Consider the following 15,716-nt stretch of genomic DNA (forward strand, 5'->3'; position numbering starts at 1 on the left):
CCATGCACTGTCACAATTGTGACATTTGTGCTAACTCACTGACTAGAAGTGAGAAGCTGTGCCAATTTGCAAACCAAAGCCTAGTTTAGCCTGAGGAGAGTTTGCTGTTAGTGATAACACAAAGAACCCAACTGTACTCAATATAGGGAGTAAAGAAAATTTAAAAAAAACCCATTCTTCACAGGCTATGACAACGCTTACACCAGCTTCAGCCATTGCAAAGATTTCCACAGCTGCTACAGAACTGACAACATTAGAGAGGACTGCACATACTTAAACTACATCAGGAGGAAAATTAGCATTACAAACAATGTGACATGAGCATTTGGGATAACAAGGTGTCCTGGTTTGGGTTAGGGTAGAATTAATTTTCTGTCTTGTAATTTTATTTTCGACTGAGGGAATAATGGGGTCACACCTGCAACACTCTTTTAGAGAGGAGAGGACAAGACAGGTGACTCAAGGGAGACTTCAAATCCCTCAGAAAACTATCTAGATCTGGTGCCCTCACCTTTTGCTCCTCTGTGACCCCCTCCCTTTTACCCTTTTTTTCTGTCTCCATTCTTAACAGTTTCCCACAGTGACAGCTCCAAATGGCCAGAGATTTTTCAGGCCTGCTCTTTCTAGCCATAGCAAATGTGTTCAGACTTCAGGCTTCTTTCACAACATCACAAGAGACTGATGATGGGAAACTGGAGGAATGTGGAAAATTTAGGAAACAAATTACTAAGAGAACAGAATGTACTTTTGACATAGGATTCAATAGACTAATTTAATCAATAGTAAGACTTGTAATTAAAAACATGAAACTGAGTCACACACACTTAAGTATATTAGAATGTATACCACCACTTATAGAAAGGACACATTTGATATAAGATAGGTGGTTATCTTGTATGATGTATTCTCACGGCCCTTGTATCTTTTTACCTACTGCCATTTATCACATACGCCCTTTTCTTTCCTCTATCACACCCACATCTTCCACTGGATATTGAAATACTTTAAGGAGACACACACCTCATTTTATTTGCACAGTACTTAGGAGACACAGTACTATGTCTTTTAGGGGCCATGGCCATGTATAAAATGCTGCTCGCACCCAGCATACACACTTCAGAGATCAAGGAGTGATCAGGTACATATTGCATTGAGCAGATGCTGATCTACTAATATAAGATAAACTTTTTAAGTATGTAGCATGAGGAAGACAGAAATTTAGATTCTCATGCAAGTATGACTATCAAGCACAAGAAATCACACAGAGCAAGAACCTCTGGCAAAGATTTTGGATACAATATTTAACTGTACACCGAATTTACCAAAAGCAACTTGTGAAACTTAAACAAGTCCCAGGATGAGTCATCCACCTGAATGATTCCAAGACTGTCACAGAGTGTGCACTTCTGTCCTAAAATACGAGTGACATGAGATTCAAGTCCTCTTGGACCACACTTAAGTATTGGTTTCCAACACTCCAGATGAACAACCTGTTACTTATACTCCATTAATAAGAACAGTTAAGGTGGTGTATTTCTATCCATTTAGAACCTAGTCAGATATACTCTCAATTTACCTCCTGTATCAGGCAGACACTTTTCCAGTTATGCCACAACTTCTGCAAAAAACTGAATCCTAGGGCTGTTTCAGATGATTAAAATACACACTGCAGCAAAAACTTAGGCACAGACAGAAGGCAGACCGCAAATTTTACAGATTCTGTGAAAGTCTGTAGTAATCTTAAGTATATTAATTTGTCCTGTGGCCTTTCATCGCTACCAGCTAGTCCATGAGATCTTGCAACACTGTTAGAAGTGTTAACCAGCTGAGGCTTTGTATTTTAATTTATCAAGTTGTGCATAAAATACTAAATTGTTAGAACCAGTAACCACTTAGTAGCTGCCTGAAATAGGCTAGAAAATAGGTATTAGAAGCTGAATTAGCATCCTGTAGATTTAAAATTAAAATTGCTTCAAAATTAGCAGAAACCAACAGTAAACAGTTGCTATAATTGTATATTTAATTATAGATCTCACTCTGCCTGCCAAGCCATTGTTAGAGTATGTAAATTCCTGAGCTCCCTTTCCTTCCAGGGCAGAGGTGAGCAGTGTTAGTCGAGAAAGATTTAAATCTATTTTTAGACATCATATTCCCCATACACATGCACAGACATAGCTTTCCAAGTAATGATTGCTATTATGAACCTTTTACTTCCTTCTGCATTTATTTTGTTGCTCACTATTTTCAAGTTGAATTACGAGACCCCGCTGACCAGGCTGATTACATACACAATCAGCAGCCTGAGAACCTGCTTGCAAAATTGCCAAACATTGATAGCTACAAATGAAATTAATCTCAGCTATGCTCTTAACATATGAAGTGACACAGAAATATTAGGGTGTTATTGCTAGTTTGAGTGGGTTTAAAGAAAAAAAACTGTCAAATACTTCTTATAGCTTCAACTGCCATTTACTGTGCACATCAAATCACTGTCATAACACTGTATATCATTACCTCACCCCATATGCACATTATGAAGATCAATTCCTGAATGTCAGTGTTCTTCATGAACAATAACAAAGGAAGACGAGAAATATTAACACACTTTCACACTCAAAACAGCAGTTAGATACTGGAGAAGGAACAAAGCAGAATAAGAGATACATATTAAAATTAACATATTTGAAGTAGGGATATACATCCAAGGCAAGTGTCTAGTAAAATTTTTTATTAAGCTCTGTACAATTGAACAGGTGTCTTACTGGAATTTGAAGTTTCCTGTTTGAATCAATACTAAACTCATAACTTACTGCAACAGCTACTGATTGTGACTAAGCAGATACAACATCAAAATAAAATGTATTTTTACTCCATTACATGTCATACAGGCATGCACCATCTGCCACTGAGGTATGATCCATGTCTCTCTGACATTATCACATTACTCATAGAAAAGACTAATGCTGCTGCTTAATCTCATGGTTTGAGCCAATTTCTCAAAACTAAGCCTTGGCTTGCTGTCAGATCTCCTTATTACCTGCCCAAGAGTCAATGACAAAGGTGCAGATTGTCACTTTTTCCCTTATAATACAAAGCTACCCAACCCCTGTTGCAAGCTGAATTAGCTGTTGTAAATACTGTTATAGAAGTGATTTGTTTCATGGATGGACTGGAGCTATTTCTATCATTTGAAACTGCAAGCCTGCAGGGTAATCCTCAGCTCAGAAGAAAATTTAAGGAAATCAATATAATTAATTCAAATTAATTTTCAGATTTGTTCTGCCTAGGAAAAAAACCCACCCTCTGCAGATTGAAGTAACCAATGCAGAGATAGCCTCTGAATATGAAAACTCAAGGAACAAAATTGCTATTCAAAAACCTGGGTAGAAGATGACAGTGTCTGGAAAGGAACATAATACGAATTTGTTGTGTTCCCTTTGACAATGAGGTTACAGTGAGAGTTGTTTTGCCTTGCTCTTCATCATGTTTTATTGAACTTTTATTTAACTTAATTTTAAAAAACACAGCATAAGTATAACATGAAGAAACTGCTGTTTGTGTGTAGTCTGAAAAACACCAGTAGGTTTCAATTCATTCACAATTTCTCCTTCTTTGAAGGGTCATCTTGTAGAAATACACCGAGGAATCACATTCACACAGTGACAGAAGTGCTACCAAACAGCACGCCCTAAAAGACATTTTGATGATTATATCCATGCATATCCAAAATATTCTAAAATTCTTTTTTTACTGCAGCTGCTTATTTTCCATTAATGTGTGAAATGCATAATTAGAACTGATACTTAAACAAGGGAGGTTTTGGTGCTTGGGGTATTTTTGTTTTTCAATACAGCCCTATTCTCACTTTTGAGTAAAGAAGGAACTAGGCAGATGTCAGCTCTAAAAAAAAACTTGACATCTGTTAAATCTAATTTTAAAATAATTCTTCTGGATCTTCCAGATCCTCTCCAACAAGCCAATGTAAGATCTGGATGAAGATTTGGATGATACAATGAAGTCTGTATTTAATGTTTTCACAGCAATAAACCAAATTACCTGTTTACCTGCAGATAACCAAGTTTTAAATTCTTAGCAAAACAGACTTTTATTAAACTGTGTTAGATTAAATTGTCTGTCTAGCAATAAGATAATGAAATAAAAAAAAAAATCAACCTTCTCCAACAGGTTGATTTTTAAAATGTCAGTCATTTTTGTTAACAGCTGAAAAAGCACTAACATTTTTTTCTAGCATAGGAAAAACTCAGCAGTAAAGATCAGTAGTGAGATGAATGGACTAATTCCATTCTAGATACCAGCTTTCATTTTAATACCATTAAGGGATCAGAACTGAGACAGACTGATAATGTCATGGATTAAACCATTCAATACAGTCCAGAATTCCATAAAACTATACAAATCTAGAAAATAACACATCTGAAGTTCACAGTTGTCTGGTGCTCCCAGTAATATGAGACTAGGCTGAGAAGAAATGCTAACAGCATAGTTTATAAAAATAAAGACCAGAATGAGTCAAAGCAGTTAGATAGCAGTAGCACTATCAGCTCTCCCAGTGAAAAAGAAACATTCAACAGCTTAAATTAGACTTGGCAAGCCAGTATCTAAAACCAAAACAGCAAATACTGAGGCAGAGCTTAACCAATTTATCTAACACCCACTCCTTTAAGACTAATGAATCTTAAACTTAAATCTTGCTAGATGTACAATTGGTTGTCATTTACTTCGAATGCACATGTATAGGAAACCACAGCTCACATGCTTCAAAAGGAGAGAAATTTAAGCAGCACCTTTAATCTCAGTCAAAATGTTCTCTTAAAGAGATATGGGAATAAAAAGGAAAAGGAAAGATATATTAAAAAAGAATATAAAACCTTTGTTGACTTGCCAGCATCTCAGTTCCAAGGTTGCTCAGAGACCTACTACTCCTCTACAGGTGACCCTTACCAATGAAAATGTCCTCAATGAAAGTGAGTGGCCCTTTTCCTTCCTCGCCCACTCTACTGAGATTTTTTTGTGCTATTGGTTAGGCTATTCCTCTCTGGTCTTCTGCTTGCCCCTAGTTTTCAATATGTTCTTCCTAGCCCTGAGTTGCTTCCCCTGCTTTTCTAACACTACGTTATCCCTGACACCCTTCCATCTCGCAGGAAAGCTCCCAATCAGCATCTCTGGGGATTGCATACTTAAATTCAGTGTGCATGTAACCAGAATTTCATCTCAACCTCCAGCAACAGTTCTCATCATATACTCTGATTACCTCTGTAGAAATCATCAGCATCCTGCTCACTACTCTGACCCACAGCTCTACTCAGTTGTTTCCCACTTGAGTTCCTGTGGTCACACTTCCTGGCCCACACTCAAAACAGAACTTTAATCATATAAACATGCACCTTTTCTACAAGAAACATTTCTAGAACACTGCTTGACTGTGTTGATGGTTTAAGTGTCCCTATTTGTTCCCTTTTCTATGAGTGCTAAGCAGCTCATTTTCGTTTGTTTTTGCAAACTATTTTCTCATCTAAAATCAACAAGGAGATTCCTACTTAGTTAATAAAAGTTCGCTTGTATTGCCATCATCAATTTTTCAAAGCAACATTTCACACCATCCCCACACAAATATATAAAATGAATTCACTATTAATTCCTTCATCTTCTTCCTTATCTCTGTCCTCCACAAGAATGCTTAATAATAAAACCCTGACAATTACCAGCTTGCTGATGTGCAGTGATCACTCACTCCCTGATAAAAAGTCCCTTCCCAGGTAAAAGAACCTCTGGTCTTTCAGCCTGTATTCATAGGAGAGTTCTCCAGCTGCCTGATCATCTTCAAGGCCCTTCTCTGAGCCCACTCAAATAGGTCCAAATTTCCTCAAAGAGTTTTCCCTCTTAATTAGACAAGAGGTATTTTAGATCCTATGAAAGTGAACACATTTGCAATTGTGAATAAAGATTTTAATAAGTCTAGAATACTTTTTCCTTGAAAGTCTGTATTTTAGTACAGAAGGTAGGGAAGGAATAAAGGACGATCAGCATCCATATAAGAAACTGAACAGAATAAAAGATTAGCTTGAGTTCTGCATAGCCTGGCACTTGCAAAAAGAACACACAAGCTTCTTCATTGAGCCAAAAATGACAGGCAGATAAAATAAGTTCATACTCTTAAACAGCTTAAGATACATGCAAAAGATAAACAGATATGTGAGTTGTTCAAGGAAGAGAGGAAGGGATCATAAGAATGAAATATAATTTCACCTGATAGGCTGAGGAAAATACATATCTTCTAACCTAAAACCAAATTATAGCATTATAAACTATATAAAGTCCTACATTAGCATCTCACATATTTTAGGTGGACTCCCTGCATCTCTCACATTCTGCAGTCTCCAGCTTCTAACTAATAACATTGCTGTAGGCTGCTTCCCCAGCATTTCATTAACAGAAAGACATCTTTTACTACTTTGACATGACTGGTTTAGATTTTCTGTTTTCTAAGCATCTAGACAAACTTACTTTAACTGACTTCCCTTTAAAATTAGAGTGCAAAAGGAATTTCTGTTCTGATGATTTCCCTGAATGGATTGCAAGTGCTCTTTTCCAAATGGAACAAATACATGCTTCTGATTAAACTCTATTAGAGACAATCAAAATTAATTCATAGTCATTTATACTTTGTCAAACAAGAGGTTTTAAATGTGCAATTGGTTACTTGGTACCTTTCAATGTCACGAGCTAGTCCAAATCTTTCTACATGAACTTCTAAGAATATTGCACCCATCAACTTTTTAAATTAACATTTTAGTACTAGAAGCAGAAGACCATTTGGTCACAAAATTTAAATTTACTGTACCTAGGGATTTAATCACTGTATATGTATATGACTTAAATTTGATGGTCTCTGGCAAGCTATTTATGCAGTTATTTATCACAGAGAATGCAAATTAAGTATTAATTTTTTTTAGTCCTCATAAGTCAAGAATAGGTAAATAGGTAAAGCAAATTGTATCAAAATAGCACTATTCTTTTCCCTTACTTTGCCTTTCCTAAACTGCAAGCAGCTATTTTCATCATCAAAGACATTACTCTTCCTACCAAGGATACTTAGCAGACCAAACATAAGCTTTATTTTTTCCCCTCCAAACTGAGCACGTAGCACTCTTTCTTTATAAAGATACTGAGAATTATTCATCAGCCTTTAATGAGCAGTAAGTCCAATATCTTGGGTTTTGTTTTTTTGTTGTGGTTTTGGTTTGTTTTGCTTTGTTTTACAAAGTTTTGTTCTTTCTTTCTGCACTTTTTATTATCTAGTCCATTTGCCTCTCATCCATAGCTGATGTTCACTTCCAAGTTACACTCTTCAGAGCAAAATCAGTCATCTCTTTTTTCCCCAAACCCAAGCTGCTGCTTCATAATAGGACAACCCACCCCTTTTGTACCCCTTACCTAGATTCAGCTAGCTTAATCATCATCTGCCTTTGTCATCATTAGCCCACCAGCAGGAGAAATGTCTGGAGACCACCCAGACCTTCAAAAACACTGTGCACCTGTCTTTAGTTAATTTATACATTACGATCTTCCATCTATCCTGCTGTAAATTCCCCCAGAATGAGTTTGTTGGGCTTGAATGGCTAAGGATTTTTACAGACACAAAATCATCAGCGTAGTAACTTGATGGTAATTGGATATTCCTAAACACACAGCACTCTTCCCTTACTAATCCTTCCCTAGCAATCCAAAGCAACTAATTATTTTTGCTTTCTGTGTACCAGGCTTCTGTGGCCTGAGCTTGTTGCAGACTGCCTAGCTGCAAACTAGCCCCTACATTTTCTGCTCTTGTTTAGTGACAGACAGCAGTTCTGACACCAGTACTGACCTGGAGTTCTGTAACACATCAGTCTGTGCAGCTCTCCACACCATTGTTGCATGATCATCCAGACATAGTAACCGTACTGGAAGAAATCTGCTTGGACTTCACAAACTTCTGCAATTACATTGCAGAAGAACTTGTACAAACTGTACTTCATATAAAAGAAAATATTTTGTTAGAGAAACAAACTGTGGCACATCCATTGCAGCTCACAACAGTTGCTTAAGAAAGACATCATCAGAAATGAAGCATTTTACTATGCATTTCTGCCTTGTCATCATTTCTTCCCACTATCAGAAAAATATACTTTCATATTATAAAAGATACAGTTACATCATTAAGAAAAAAAACTGTGAGAGGGGAAAACAACGAACAAAAGAAAAGGAAGAAACAGTCAAGATCATCTGTGAGTGACATGGAAGCCAGACTTCAAGTGAAGAAATAAGCACCTTGAACCAGCAAACTGCATTGGTCAAGACTTTCAAAGACAGCTGTCAAAAGGAAGCTTGCTTCTGTATATTAGTTACCACATAATTCTATATCCACAGAACAAGGTTGCTGGAGAAAGAGGAAAGAGTAGGAGGAAGCCAGAATAAGCCATTCTGTTTAACAAGCTGTAAATACTCCCTGCATATTTTTGCTCTGAAACCACCATGCAAGTTTTATGGAACTATATAAGCTTTTTATGTGCTAGTCACTTCATCAACAAATAGAATTGAAGAGCTGCTTATGCAATGCAAGAGGGAGTTTCCCAATACATAGCCATTGCACAGAATTAAACCAATTTGCCTACATGCAGTCAGGATGAACATTGTTTTCCTTAGAATATCCAGTACTGGCCATGTGACAAACAGGAAGTTTATCATGCAAGCCAACCCTCTGATAACCTAATCTTGTTTTAGACAGATACTGTTAGCAGTGTACATATTTCAAGTGGCAAACTAACTACTAACCTTCATAAGTCCTTAAACTAAAACAGCATTCAGCAAAGCAGTCTAAAATATTTTAATGTTGAAATGCCCACAGTCTTGAGAATCACTTCACCTATCAATGTCCATACCTCTTGTCCACACCTTTTCTGCACCACAGAGAACACCAGTCTGACAGAACAATCAGTTCCCATTGCTACCATAAAACACACCTTGTGCTGACGGGATTAACCCTCATAGCTGAACCACCTGAGATGTTTGCGCAGGCACTTCATGCCAGAACTTGTCAATTGAACGAGGAAGGGGGAGATTTGGGCCAGCATTTATTGCTACAAGTAGAAATGAATCAGCAAGTCAAGAGGACTAACCAAGTAAATATGCAAACTAAAGCTTATGTAAGAAGCTTGGAATGTGTCCAAAACCTACTGAAATAAAGGCATCACAGAATACTGAATAGATGGGATACCATAGACCTTCTTTAGGCAATGTTATTTTCTTTTTCAGGAAGTCTTGATGGCATGACAATGAAATAGGCTTTTCCTTAACTGACAGAATAAAGCTTCAAAACTGCACCTCTAAATAAAGCATAATCAGAAGCCAAATATACCCCATTGCAAAAGAAGCTGCAAAACCCAGTACAAATGAAGACTTCCTGCTTGTCAAACTCACCTATTACACAGAGTACAGATTACAAAAGTGAAAAAAATCTGACAAGTCTTAGTCCTAATTTTCTTTTGTATACACAACATACAAATACACCTGTACACAAGTAAGAACTGATTTATGGCCTGTATGTTCACTATTTCACTACCTGTAAATACAGACCCATACATCACTTTCACATTCGACCAAAGAATTTAGCAATGTGCTCATTACGGATTTAACAGCTGGACAAACTGCAGCACTTTTTTTTAGAAACTTATGCATTACAAAACTTGAAGAAGCTGAGGAACACACATTCAAATGGCAGTAAGAAGCCTCTCTCCAAGAGGATCACAAAACACCCAGAATACTAAGTCTTTTGTGATAACTACAGTAACTACTCATCAAAACATGCTTTACAATTCAATTTCTCAAGATCTGCCAGCAGCCACACGCCTATATCAAAGCCAGCATTTTCTTCCCAACCCTGTTCTTTTTATCTGGTAAAGATTTTTTCCTTTTACCTCATGAAGCAACAGCCAGTAGTGAAAAAGGCACTAGACACAAAATAAGAGCAAACTAATGCAAAACAATAAAAAATAAACTCTAGATTAACCATTCCATTTGAATTGCCTTATTAAGACTTCATACGTGGTTCAATGTGAAAACAAGATTTACAATAAAATCAGAATTCTAAAACAAGATTCTAATTAAACACAAAATTATTATTAAAAGTCAAATATGCTTATCAGCCTATTCTTTTATACATATTAGGGAGTGTTACTGAACTATATCAATAGCATAACAAAAGAAAGTACCCTTTCTAAATCTAAGCTATGCACTGTTGTCTGAACTCCCTGCTTTGCTCTTGTTAGCTTGGCAGTAAATAGGACATTAATTAAGAGCTTCAGCCTGTCTAATAAAATCACTTCTCTTTTTGTGTCAATTTTTTCACATTCAATAGAGAAACATGAAAGAAATCTCAAAAGTTTAATAGAGAAAAATGAGACTTTATCCAGTCTACAGAAACAGTAATTCTGAAGACTTCACAAAGAATGAAGTACTTTCAATAAATATAATTAGAATTTTCTTCTCAAGAAAATATCCGTTCCTCAAAATAAATACTATCTGTCCCACTCTTGTACTATCTTTTCATAACAGTTCCTGATTTACATATAAGACGTGCATTTCCAAGCATATAGTTTTTATAATACTATTCAGAATTTAGAACAGTATTTTTGCTGTTAAAATATCTCCCCTCTCAATAGTCAAGCATCTTCTGTGGATGGTTACAAATATCCCCGAGCATATTCTAACTTAATTCTTGAAACAGAGCAAGATACAGAGAAAGCAGAATGAAAAATGTTTTTGCTTAATGGTCCTAGGTGGCATTAAGACAGTACACTAACATCAAACATATCCTAGTAGAGATCCTACCCCAGTTTATTAAAATCAAAATATTGTGTTCTATTAAAGATTTTTGTGGTGCTTCAACTAGGCATATATCTACTTTAAAAATGCCCCATCATTCTGGTAATAATGTTCTTGTAATACAAGTAGCTACACGCATCTGCAGCTGAACTATAAGATCAAAACCAAGTTTAAACAAAATACAGCCCCTCCAGTTTAGTCCACCCCAAAACATACCATTACAGTGTAACAAACATACAGAACCCAAACAGTCCATGCTTGCAAGGCCTCTCCCCCCAGAAAAGGCCACAGTCAACTGCCCCAACACAAACAAACAAACAAAACCCCAAAAACAAGACAAAGCAACCCAATCTTACTAACCTTTCCCTAGACAGGATAACAGTGGTTAAGTTAGCATAGCTAGGGCTGAAGTAGTTGTTTCAAAACTGCTTTCATTTTTTGCAGAAAACTAACTGAGTACATTCCATAAAATGGTTTACTAACTTGCATACATTATATGTAGCAGTCCAAGTAAACAAATACTGGAAAAACCATAGCAGAAGGAATGGATGCCAGGTTGCCTATATACAAGTGCTCACACAGAGCCCTTTGACCACGGTAAAACCGCAGACACAAGGTTTGTTGACCTAAACCACAAAGTGTCTGTGACCCAAGTGTGACAGGCTGTGCCACTGCAGTGAATATCCCTAGTGCTTCTTGGGAGAAAGCAGCCATAATTCACAGGCCTTACACATCTTCCCTAGAATAAGGAAAGATACAAATCAAGCAGTTCAATATGTCTGTCATTCTTGCATGTGAAGGTGATAGAAAATACTACCAGTACACTGTAAGGTAAATTAAACTGTAAGTGCACGCAAAACATTTCTTTCCCCTTATCTCCTTCAAAACATCTGGAGGGTCACTTACCCGAATCACTCCAACACTGCCAGTTCACACCATAGGAGTCTGAATCAGTTATTGATCTTGGACCACAGAATCACAGAATGTTAGTTAAAAACCAGCATATGGATCTGTGGAAAAGAATTAAGAAGTGTTTAGAAGTATAAGGAGCCTTGCACAAAAACTAAGACAGTTTCAAATCCACATATTAACTTAGTTTTGCACCAGAATTAAACACAGAAGGCAGATAAGTAGTAGTATGTAACTTACTATTCTACAACCACCATTCTACAATTTCTCATTTTTGTCCTTTGCCAAAACTCAAACTAATGCAAACAGAGAAAGCAGTGTGCCAAAACACAAAAGAGGTAGAACTGATTATCATCTCCCCTTTCTATGCCAGCCAAAACCAAAATATCTGCATTTCTAGCAAGCCTGAGGTTCAAAACAGCTCCCTTCCTATTACTTTTAAGCATGGAGTTTTAATGCAATTATCAGGTTAACAAAATGTAACCAAAGCCGACAAGAAGTTATTTGCAGGACCTCAACTGGATGACTTCTTGAAGCACTGCTGTTCTGGTAAGTTTCAGGCACATTCTCTGAAACAGAATACATACCACCCACACTGTCACAAATACTTCCAAAGCCCTCATGGGGAAATACAACTCCTTGCAACAGATGAGGCTTTTTAAAAGCTGCAATTATTTTAATTGGACCTGCCAGCTGCCTTTCATTTAGTATAACATGAGGCTTTATTGAAATTCTGCAGCCACAGCCATTGGCAAGAGTGGAGACAGTTGCTTACAAGTAGTTGGATCTGTTTCTGAAGACCTTACTCTGCCTGGTGAGCTTTTGTGAAGTAGTGAAGTCCCTCATGAGGGCCAGGGCTTGTAAACATGAGGCTACTCCTACCTGTCTATAAAGGGCTGCATCTGTTCAGTCTTCCCATTTGGGTGACCTGGACCAGACCCTGCTTGTAACGCCCCTTCCTTTCCTTTAACCCTGACCCATAAGCTCTTGGTTAGCTTGTCATCCAGCCTGAGGTGCAGCTCCAAGCATTACTGACATAGAGGGAGACACCCCCACCCTGTCTCCCCTGCCTGTCCTTCCTCAAAAGCCTGTCATCTTTCATTTCAAAACTCCAAAGGCACCATCCTACCATGTATCCATGGTGCCAGTGAGATCATAGCCCTGCAGGCACACACTTGTGCCTAACTCCATGTTTGTTCCCCGTGCTACATATTTGCAAGAAGGCATAAGTTGGGCCCCCAATGAAGCTGACTTACAGGCAGAATGCCTTTGAGGTATTTCTCTGGTGCTTCCCTGTTGGCTCATATTACCTCAGGAGCCATCTCTGTAGAAATTCAAGTGTGCTGCTGTGTGTACAGCAAGTTTCTGAACAAAAGGCTGACAGCTCCCACAAGCACCCAGTCCCTAACCTTGGTGTGTCACAGAACCATCACGGTTGGATCTTCAAGGTCATTGAGTCCACGTGTCAGTCCCACAACACTTTAATCATTAACTCATCCCCCAAAATGCCACATCTACCTGTTTTTTTAATACCTTCAAGGACGGCCACTCCACTGTCTTCCTGGCAACCTGTTCCAATACTTTACTAGGCATCCCGCAGCTTGTCACAGGGAAGCTTGGTATTATACCCCTCCCTCTTCAAATCCAGTTTAAAGCTCTGTCAATGAGCCTTGCATGCTCCTGAGTGAAGACCCTTTGCCTCCTTTGAGAAAACAGAATCCCATACAGTGCCAGCAAGCCATGTAGACCATACCACTACCAAAATTCCAAAACTGTTCTGGTAACACTACCCCCAGAGCCATGTGTTAAACAGACTGTGTCTGGTTGTTTCTACGAATGTCACTGCCTGCAATTGGAAGGAGTTAAAAACAATCTGTGTCCCAGCTTCCCTCACCAACCATTCAAGGCCCTGAAGACTCTCCTGATGACTCTTGGACCTTGCACTGCAGCTTCATCGTGGCTCACACAGAAGATGCATAACAGGTAAGAGTTTGAGGACCGCACCAGGCTAGGAAGTTTCCCAGTGCTGTCCTTAACCTGGGTCCCAGGGAAGCAGCAGACTTCACTAAGAGGGTCTGTTCAGCCTATTGGACATTCCATTGCCCTCAGAAGTGAATCACCTACAACTGTAACATCTTTTCTTTCTGGTAGAGCCAGTTGTAATACCAGGGGTAACACCTTGGCAACACCTCAAGTGTAGATGGACTGTCATGCATATTACCCATGGACTAGCCTTCCACATCCAGAACCTCTTGTCTGTTGCACAGAGGCACCCGGGAAGGCAAGGTGGGCAAGGAGAGGGTTTGCCCACAGCCCTGAGCACTGACTAGCCTCTGTTCACTCCTTCTATTTAAGCTACTACTGTCAGCTTAGTGGGGGGGGGGGGGGGAGATCAAGTCCCTTTGATCTTGTTTTTGTTCTGTCTCAGGGAGAGCAGAGCATAGTACCACCAGTCTCTCTCACCCATAACCACAGAAACACACTGGCACTCCCTGCAGCCTGAGACCTGGCCACCTGAGTGCTTCCATGCAAGCTCTGTCTGAGTTGCCATAACCATTCCAGCAAGCAAAAGAGAACAGAACTTTCCTGTGGGTGGATTCCATAACTAAACTTCTGAGAGGGCAGTGGCCAGCAACTGAACTCACCTCTTGAGATGGTAGGGTGGCTGTGCCCTTCCTGCACGCTCTTCTGCACCAACTACAGTGGTGACAGCCCCACACTCTGGATGATGCCCTACACTCTGGTCACCTGCACTCCCTCAGCAGCTTTTCATGTGCATGGAGGTGGCTGTGGTTGCTCTGCCAAGACCGAGGCCCCACCAGCACTTCCTGTGAGAGCTGCTGGCTCACAGTGGGTCACTGCTGCCTTGGCACTTCCCTGCCTGATGAAAAGTCTATGTGTGCTGACTTCTGCAGCTCCACTACTGCTTAGGCTGTCTTGGCAACCCCAGACACAAAAGTTTCATGAGTTACAAAGTTTCTAAGACAAAGAACAGCAAGAATAGCATCATTAGAGTAACTGTTGCTGACACTTCCAGAGGACTCCCTAGAGTCCTCCAGGACTTTTCCAGAGATTTGGCAAATTCTAACAGATTTTGCCTACCTTTTCCAGTACACTGCTGGTATCAGTTTCACATGGTACTGTAGCCAGCACAGCTAGAAACTCTAAAAGGATGACAGGATTGATTACTGTACTGATACTTTTCTGGATTGCTCAGGAATAAAAAAAATGCAGGTTACTGTCTCTTATAATGAGATACTGATACTCACCTCTGAAATTTTCCTACTTATTTCCCACCTACAGCCAAAAATTTTTTGTGACTAAAAATACTAATGTTAGTATCATATCAAATCATATTAAATGGCCACCAACTCTCTCCATACACAACCCATTTAGAAACTTCTGCTATATGATGTAAAGCGCTGAAAGAGCTTTCTTGGCTCTCATCTACCAGGAGCTGAGTAACTTCTCTCCCTCTCTCATCTCCTGTTCTTCCGAAGGTTAAACTTTCAGTTCAGTTTGAGCTTTAGGTGGTACCATTACAGCTGTATTGTTGGACAGGCTGTCTCCTCCACGTGGTTGCATTTGTGTCTACCTCTAGCAAACCTTGAATTTTGTAAAATTCAGTCACAGATCGGAGGGAGCAAGAAAACAGAATAGAGTAACTGTAGGGCTATGTAATGATTGGACAAATGCACAGATCATTACATAAAATATTATCATCTAAGGACTGCAAAAGATGATTGGAACTCTCTTCCACTCTCCTCCTAGCAACAAGTAAGATACTGTTAAAGAAGCTTATCATGATAGACATCAATTTATCTACACTGGCAACTGCAATACGTTTCTTGTGACCACTAACCACCTCCTTGTTACTAGGTGAAAAGTTCAAGACGTCTTTATTTCTTAGTAAAAACCAACTACCC

At 38.8% G+C, this 15,716-nt stretch overlaps 1 protein-coding gene across 13 annotated transcripts in view; it reads right to left on the reverse strand.

Annotated features, from left to right (window-relative positions):
- Positions 1 to 15,716, reverse strand: part of ERBIN (erbb2 interacting protein) — a 117,010-nt gene that overhangs the window by 85,996 nt on the left and 15,298 nt on the right. For 11 of the 13 annotated variants that reach the window (XM_030467997.1, XM_030467998.1, XM_030468001.1 and 8 more), the window contains one exon: positions 11,788 to 11,891. The exons of 1 other annotated variant lie outside the window; for it this stretch is intronic. The gene's annotated coding sequence lies outside the window, so the exon portion shown is untranslated. Of the gene's footprint in view, positions 1 to 9,020; positions 9,117 to 11,787; positions 11,892 to 15,716 lie in introns of those variants that run through there. One more of the 13 variants, XM_030467999.1, reaches the window with a different exon arrangement.

The sequence above is a fragment of the Calypte anna genome, chromosome Z (genome assembly GCF_003957555.1).
Source record: "Calypte anna isolate BGI_N300 chromosome Z, bCalAnn1_v1.p, whole genome shotgun sequence".
Taxonomy (NCBI): domain Eukaryota; kingdom Metazoa; phylum Chordata; class Aves; order Apodiformes; family Trochilidae; genus Calypte; species Calypte anna.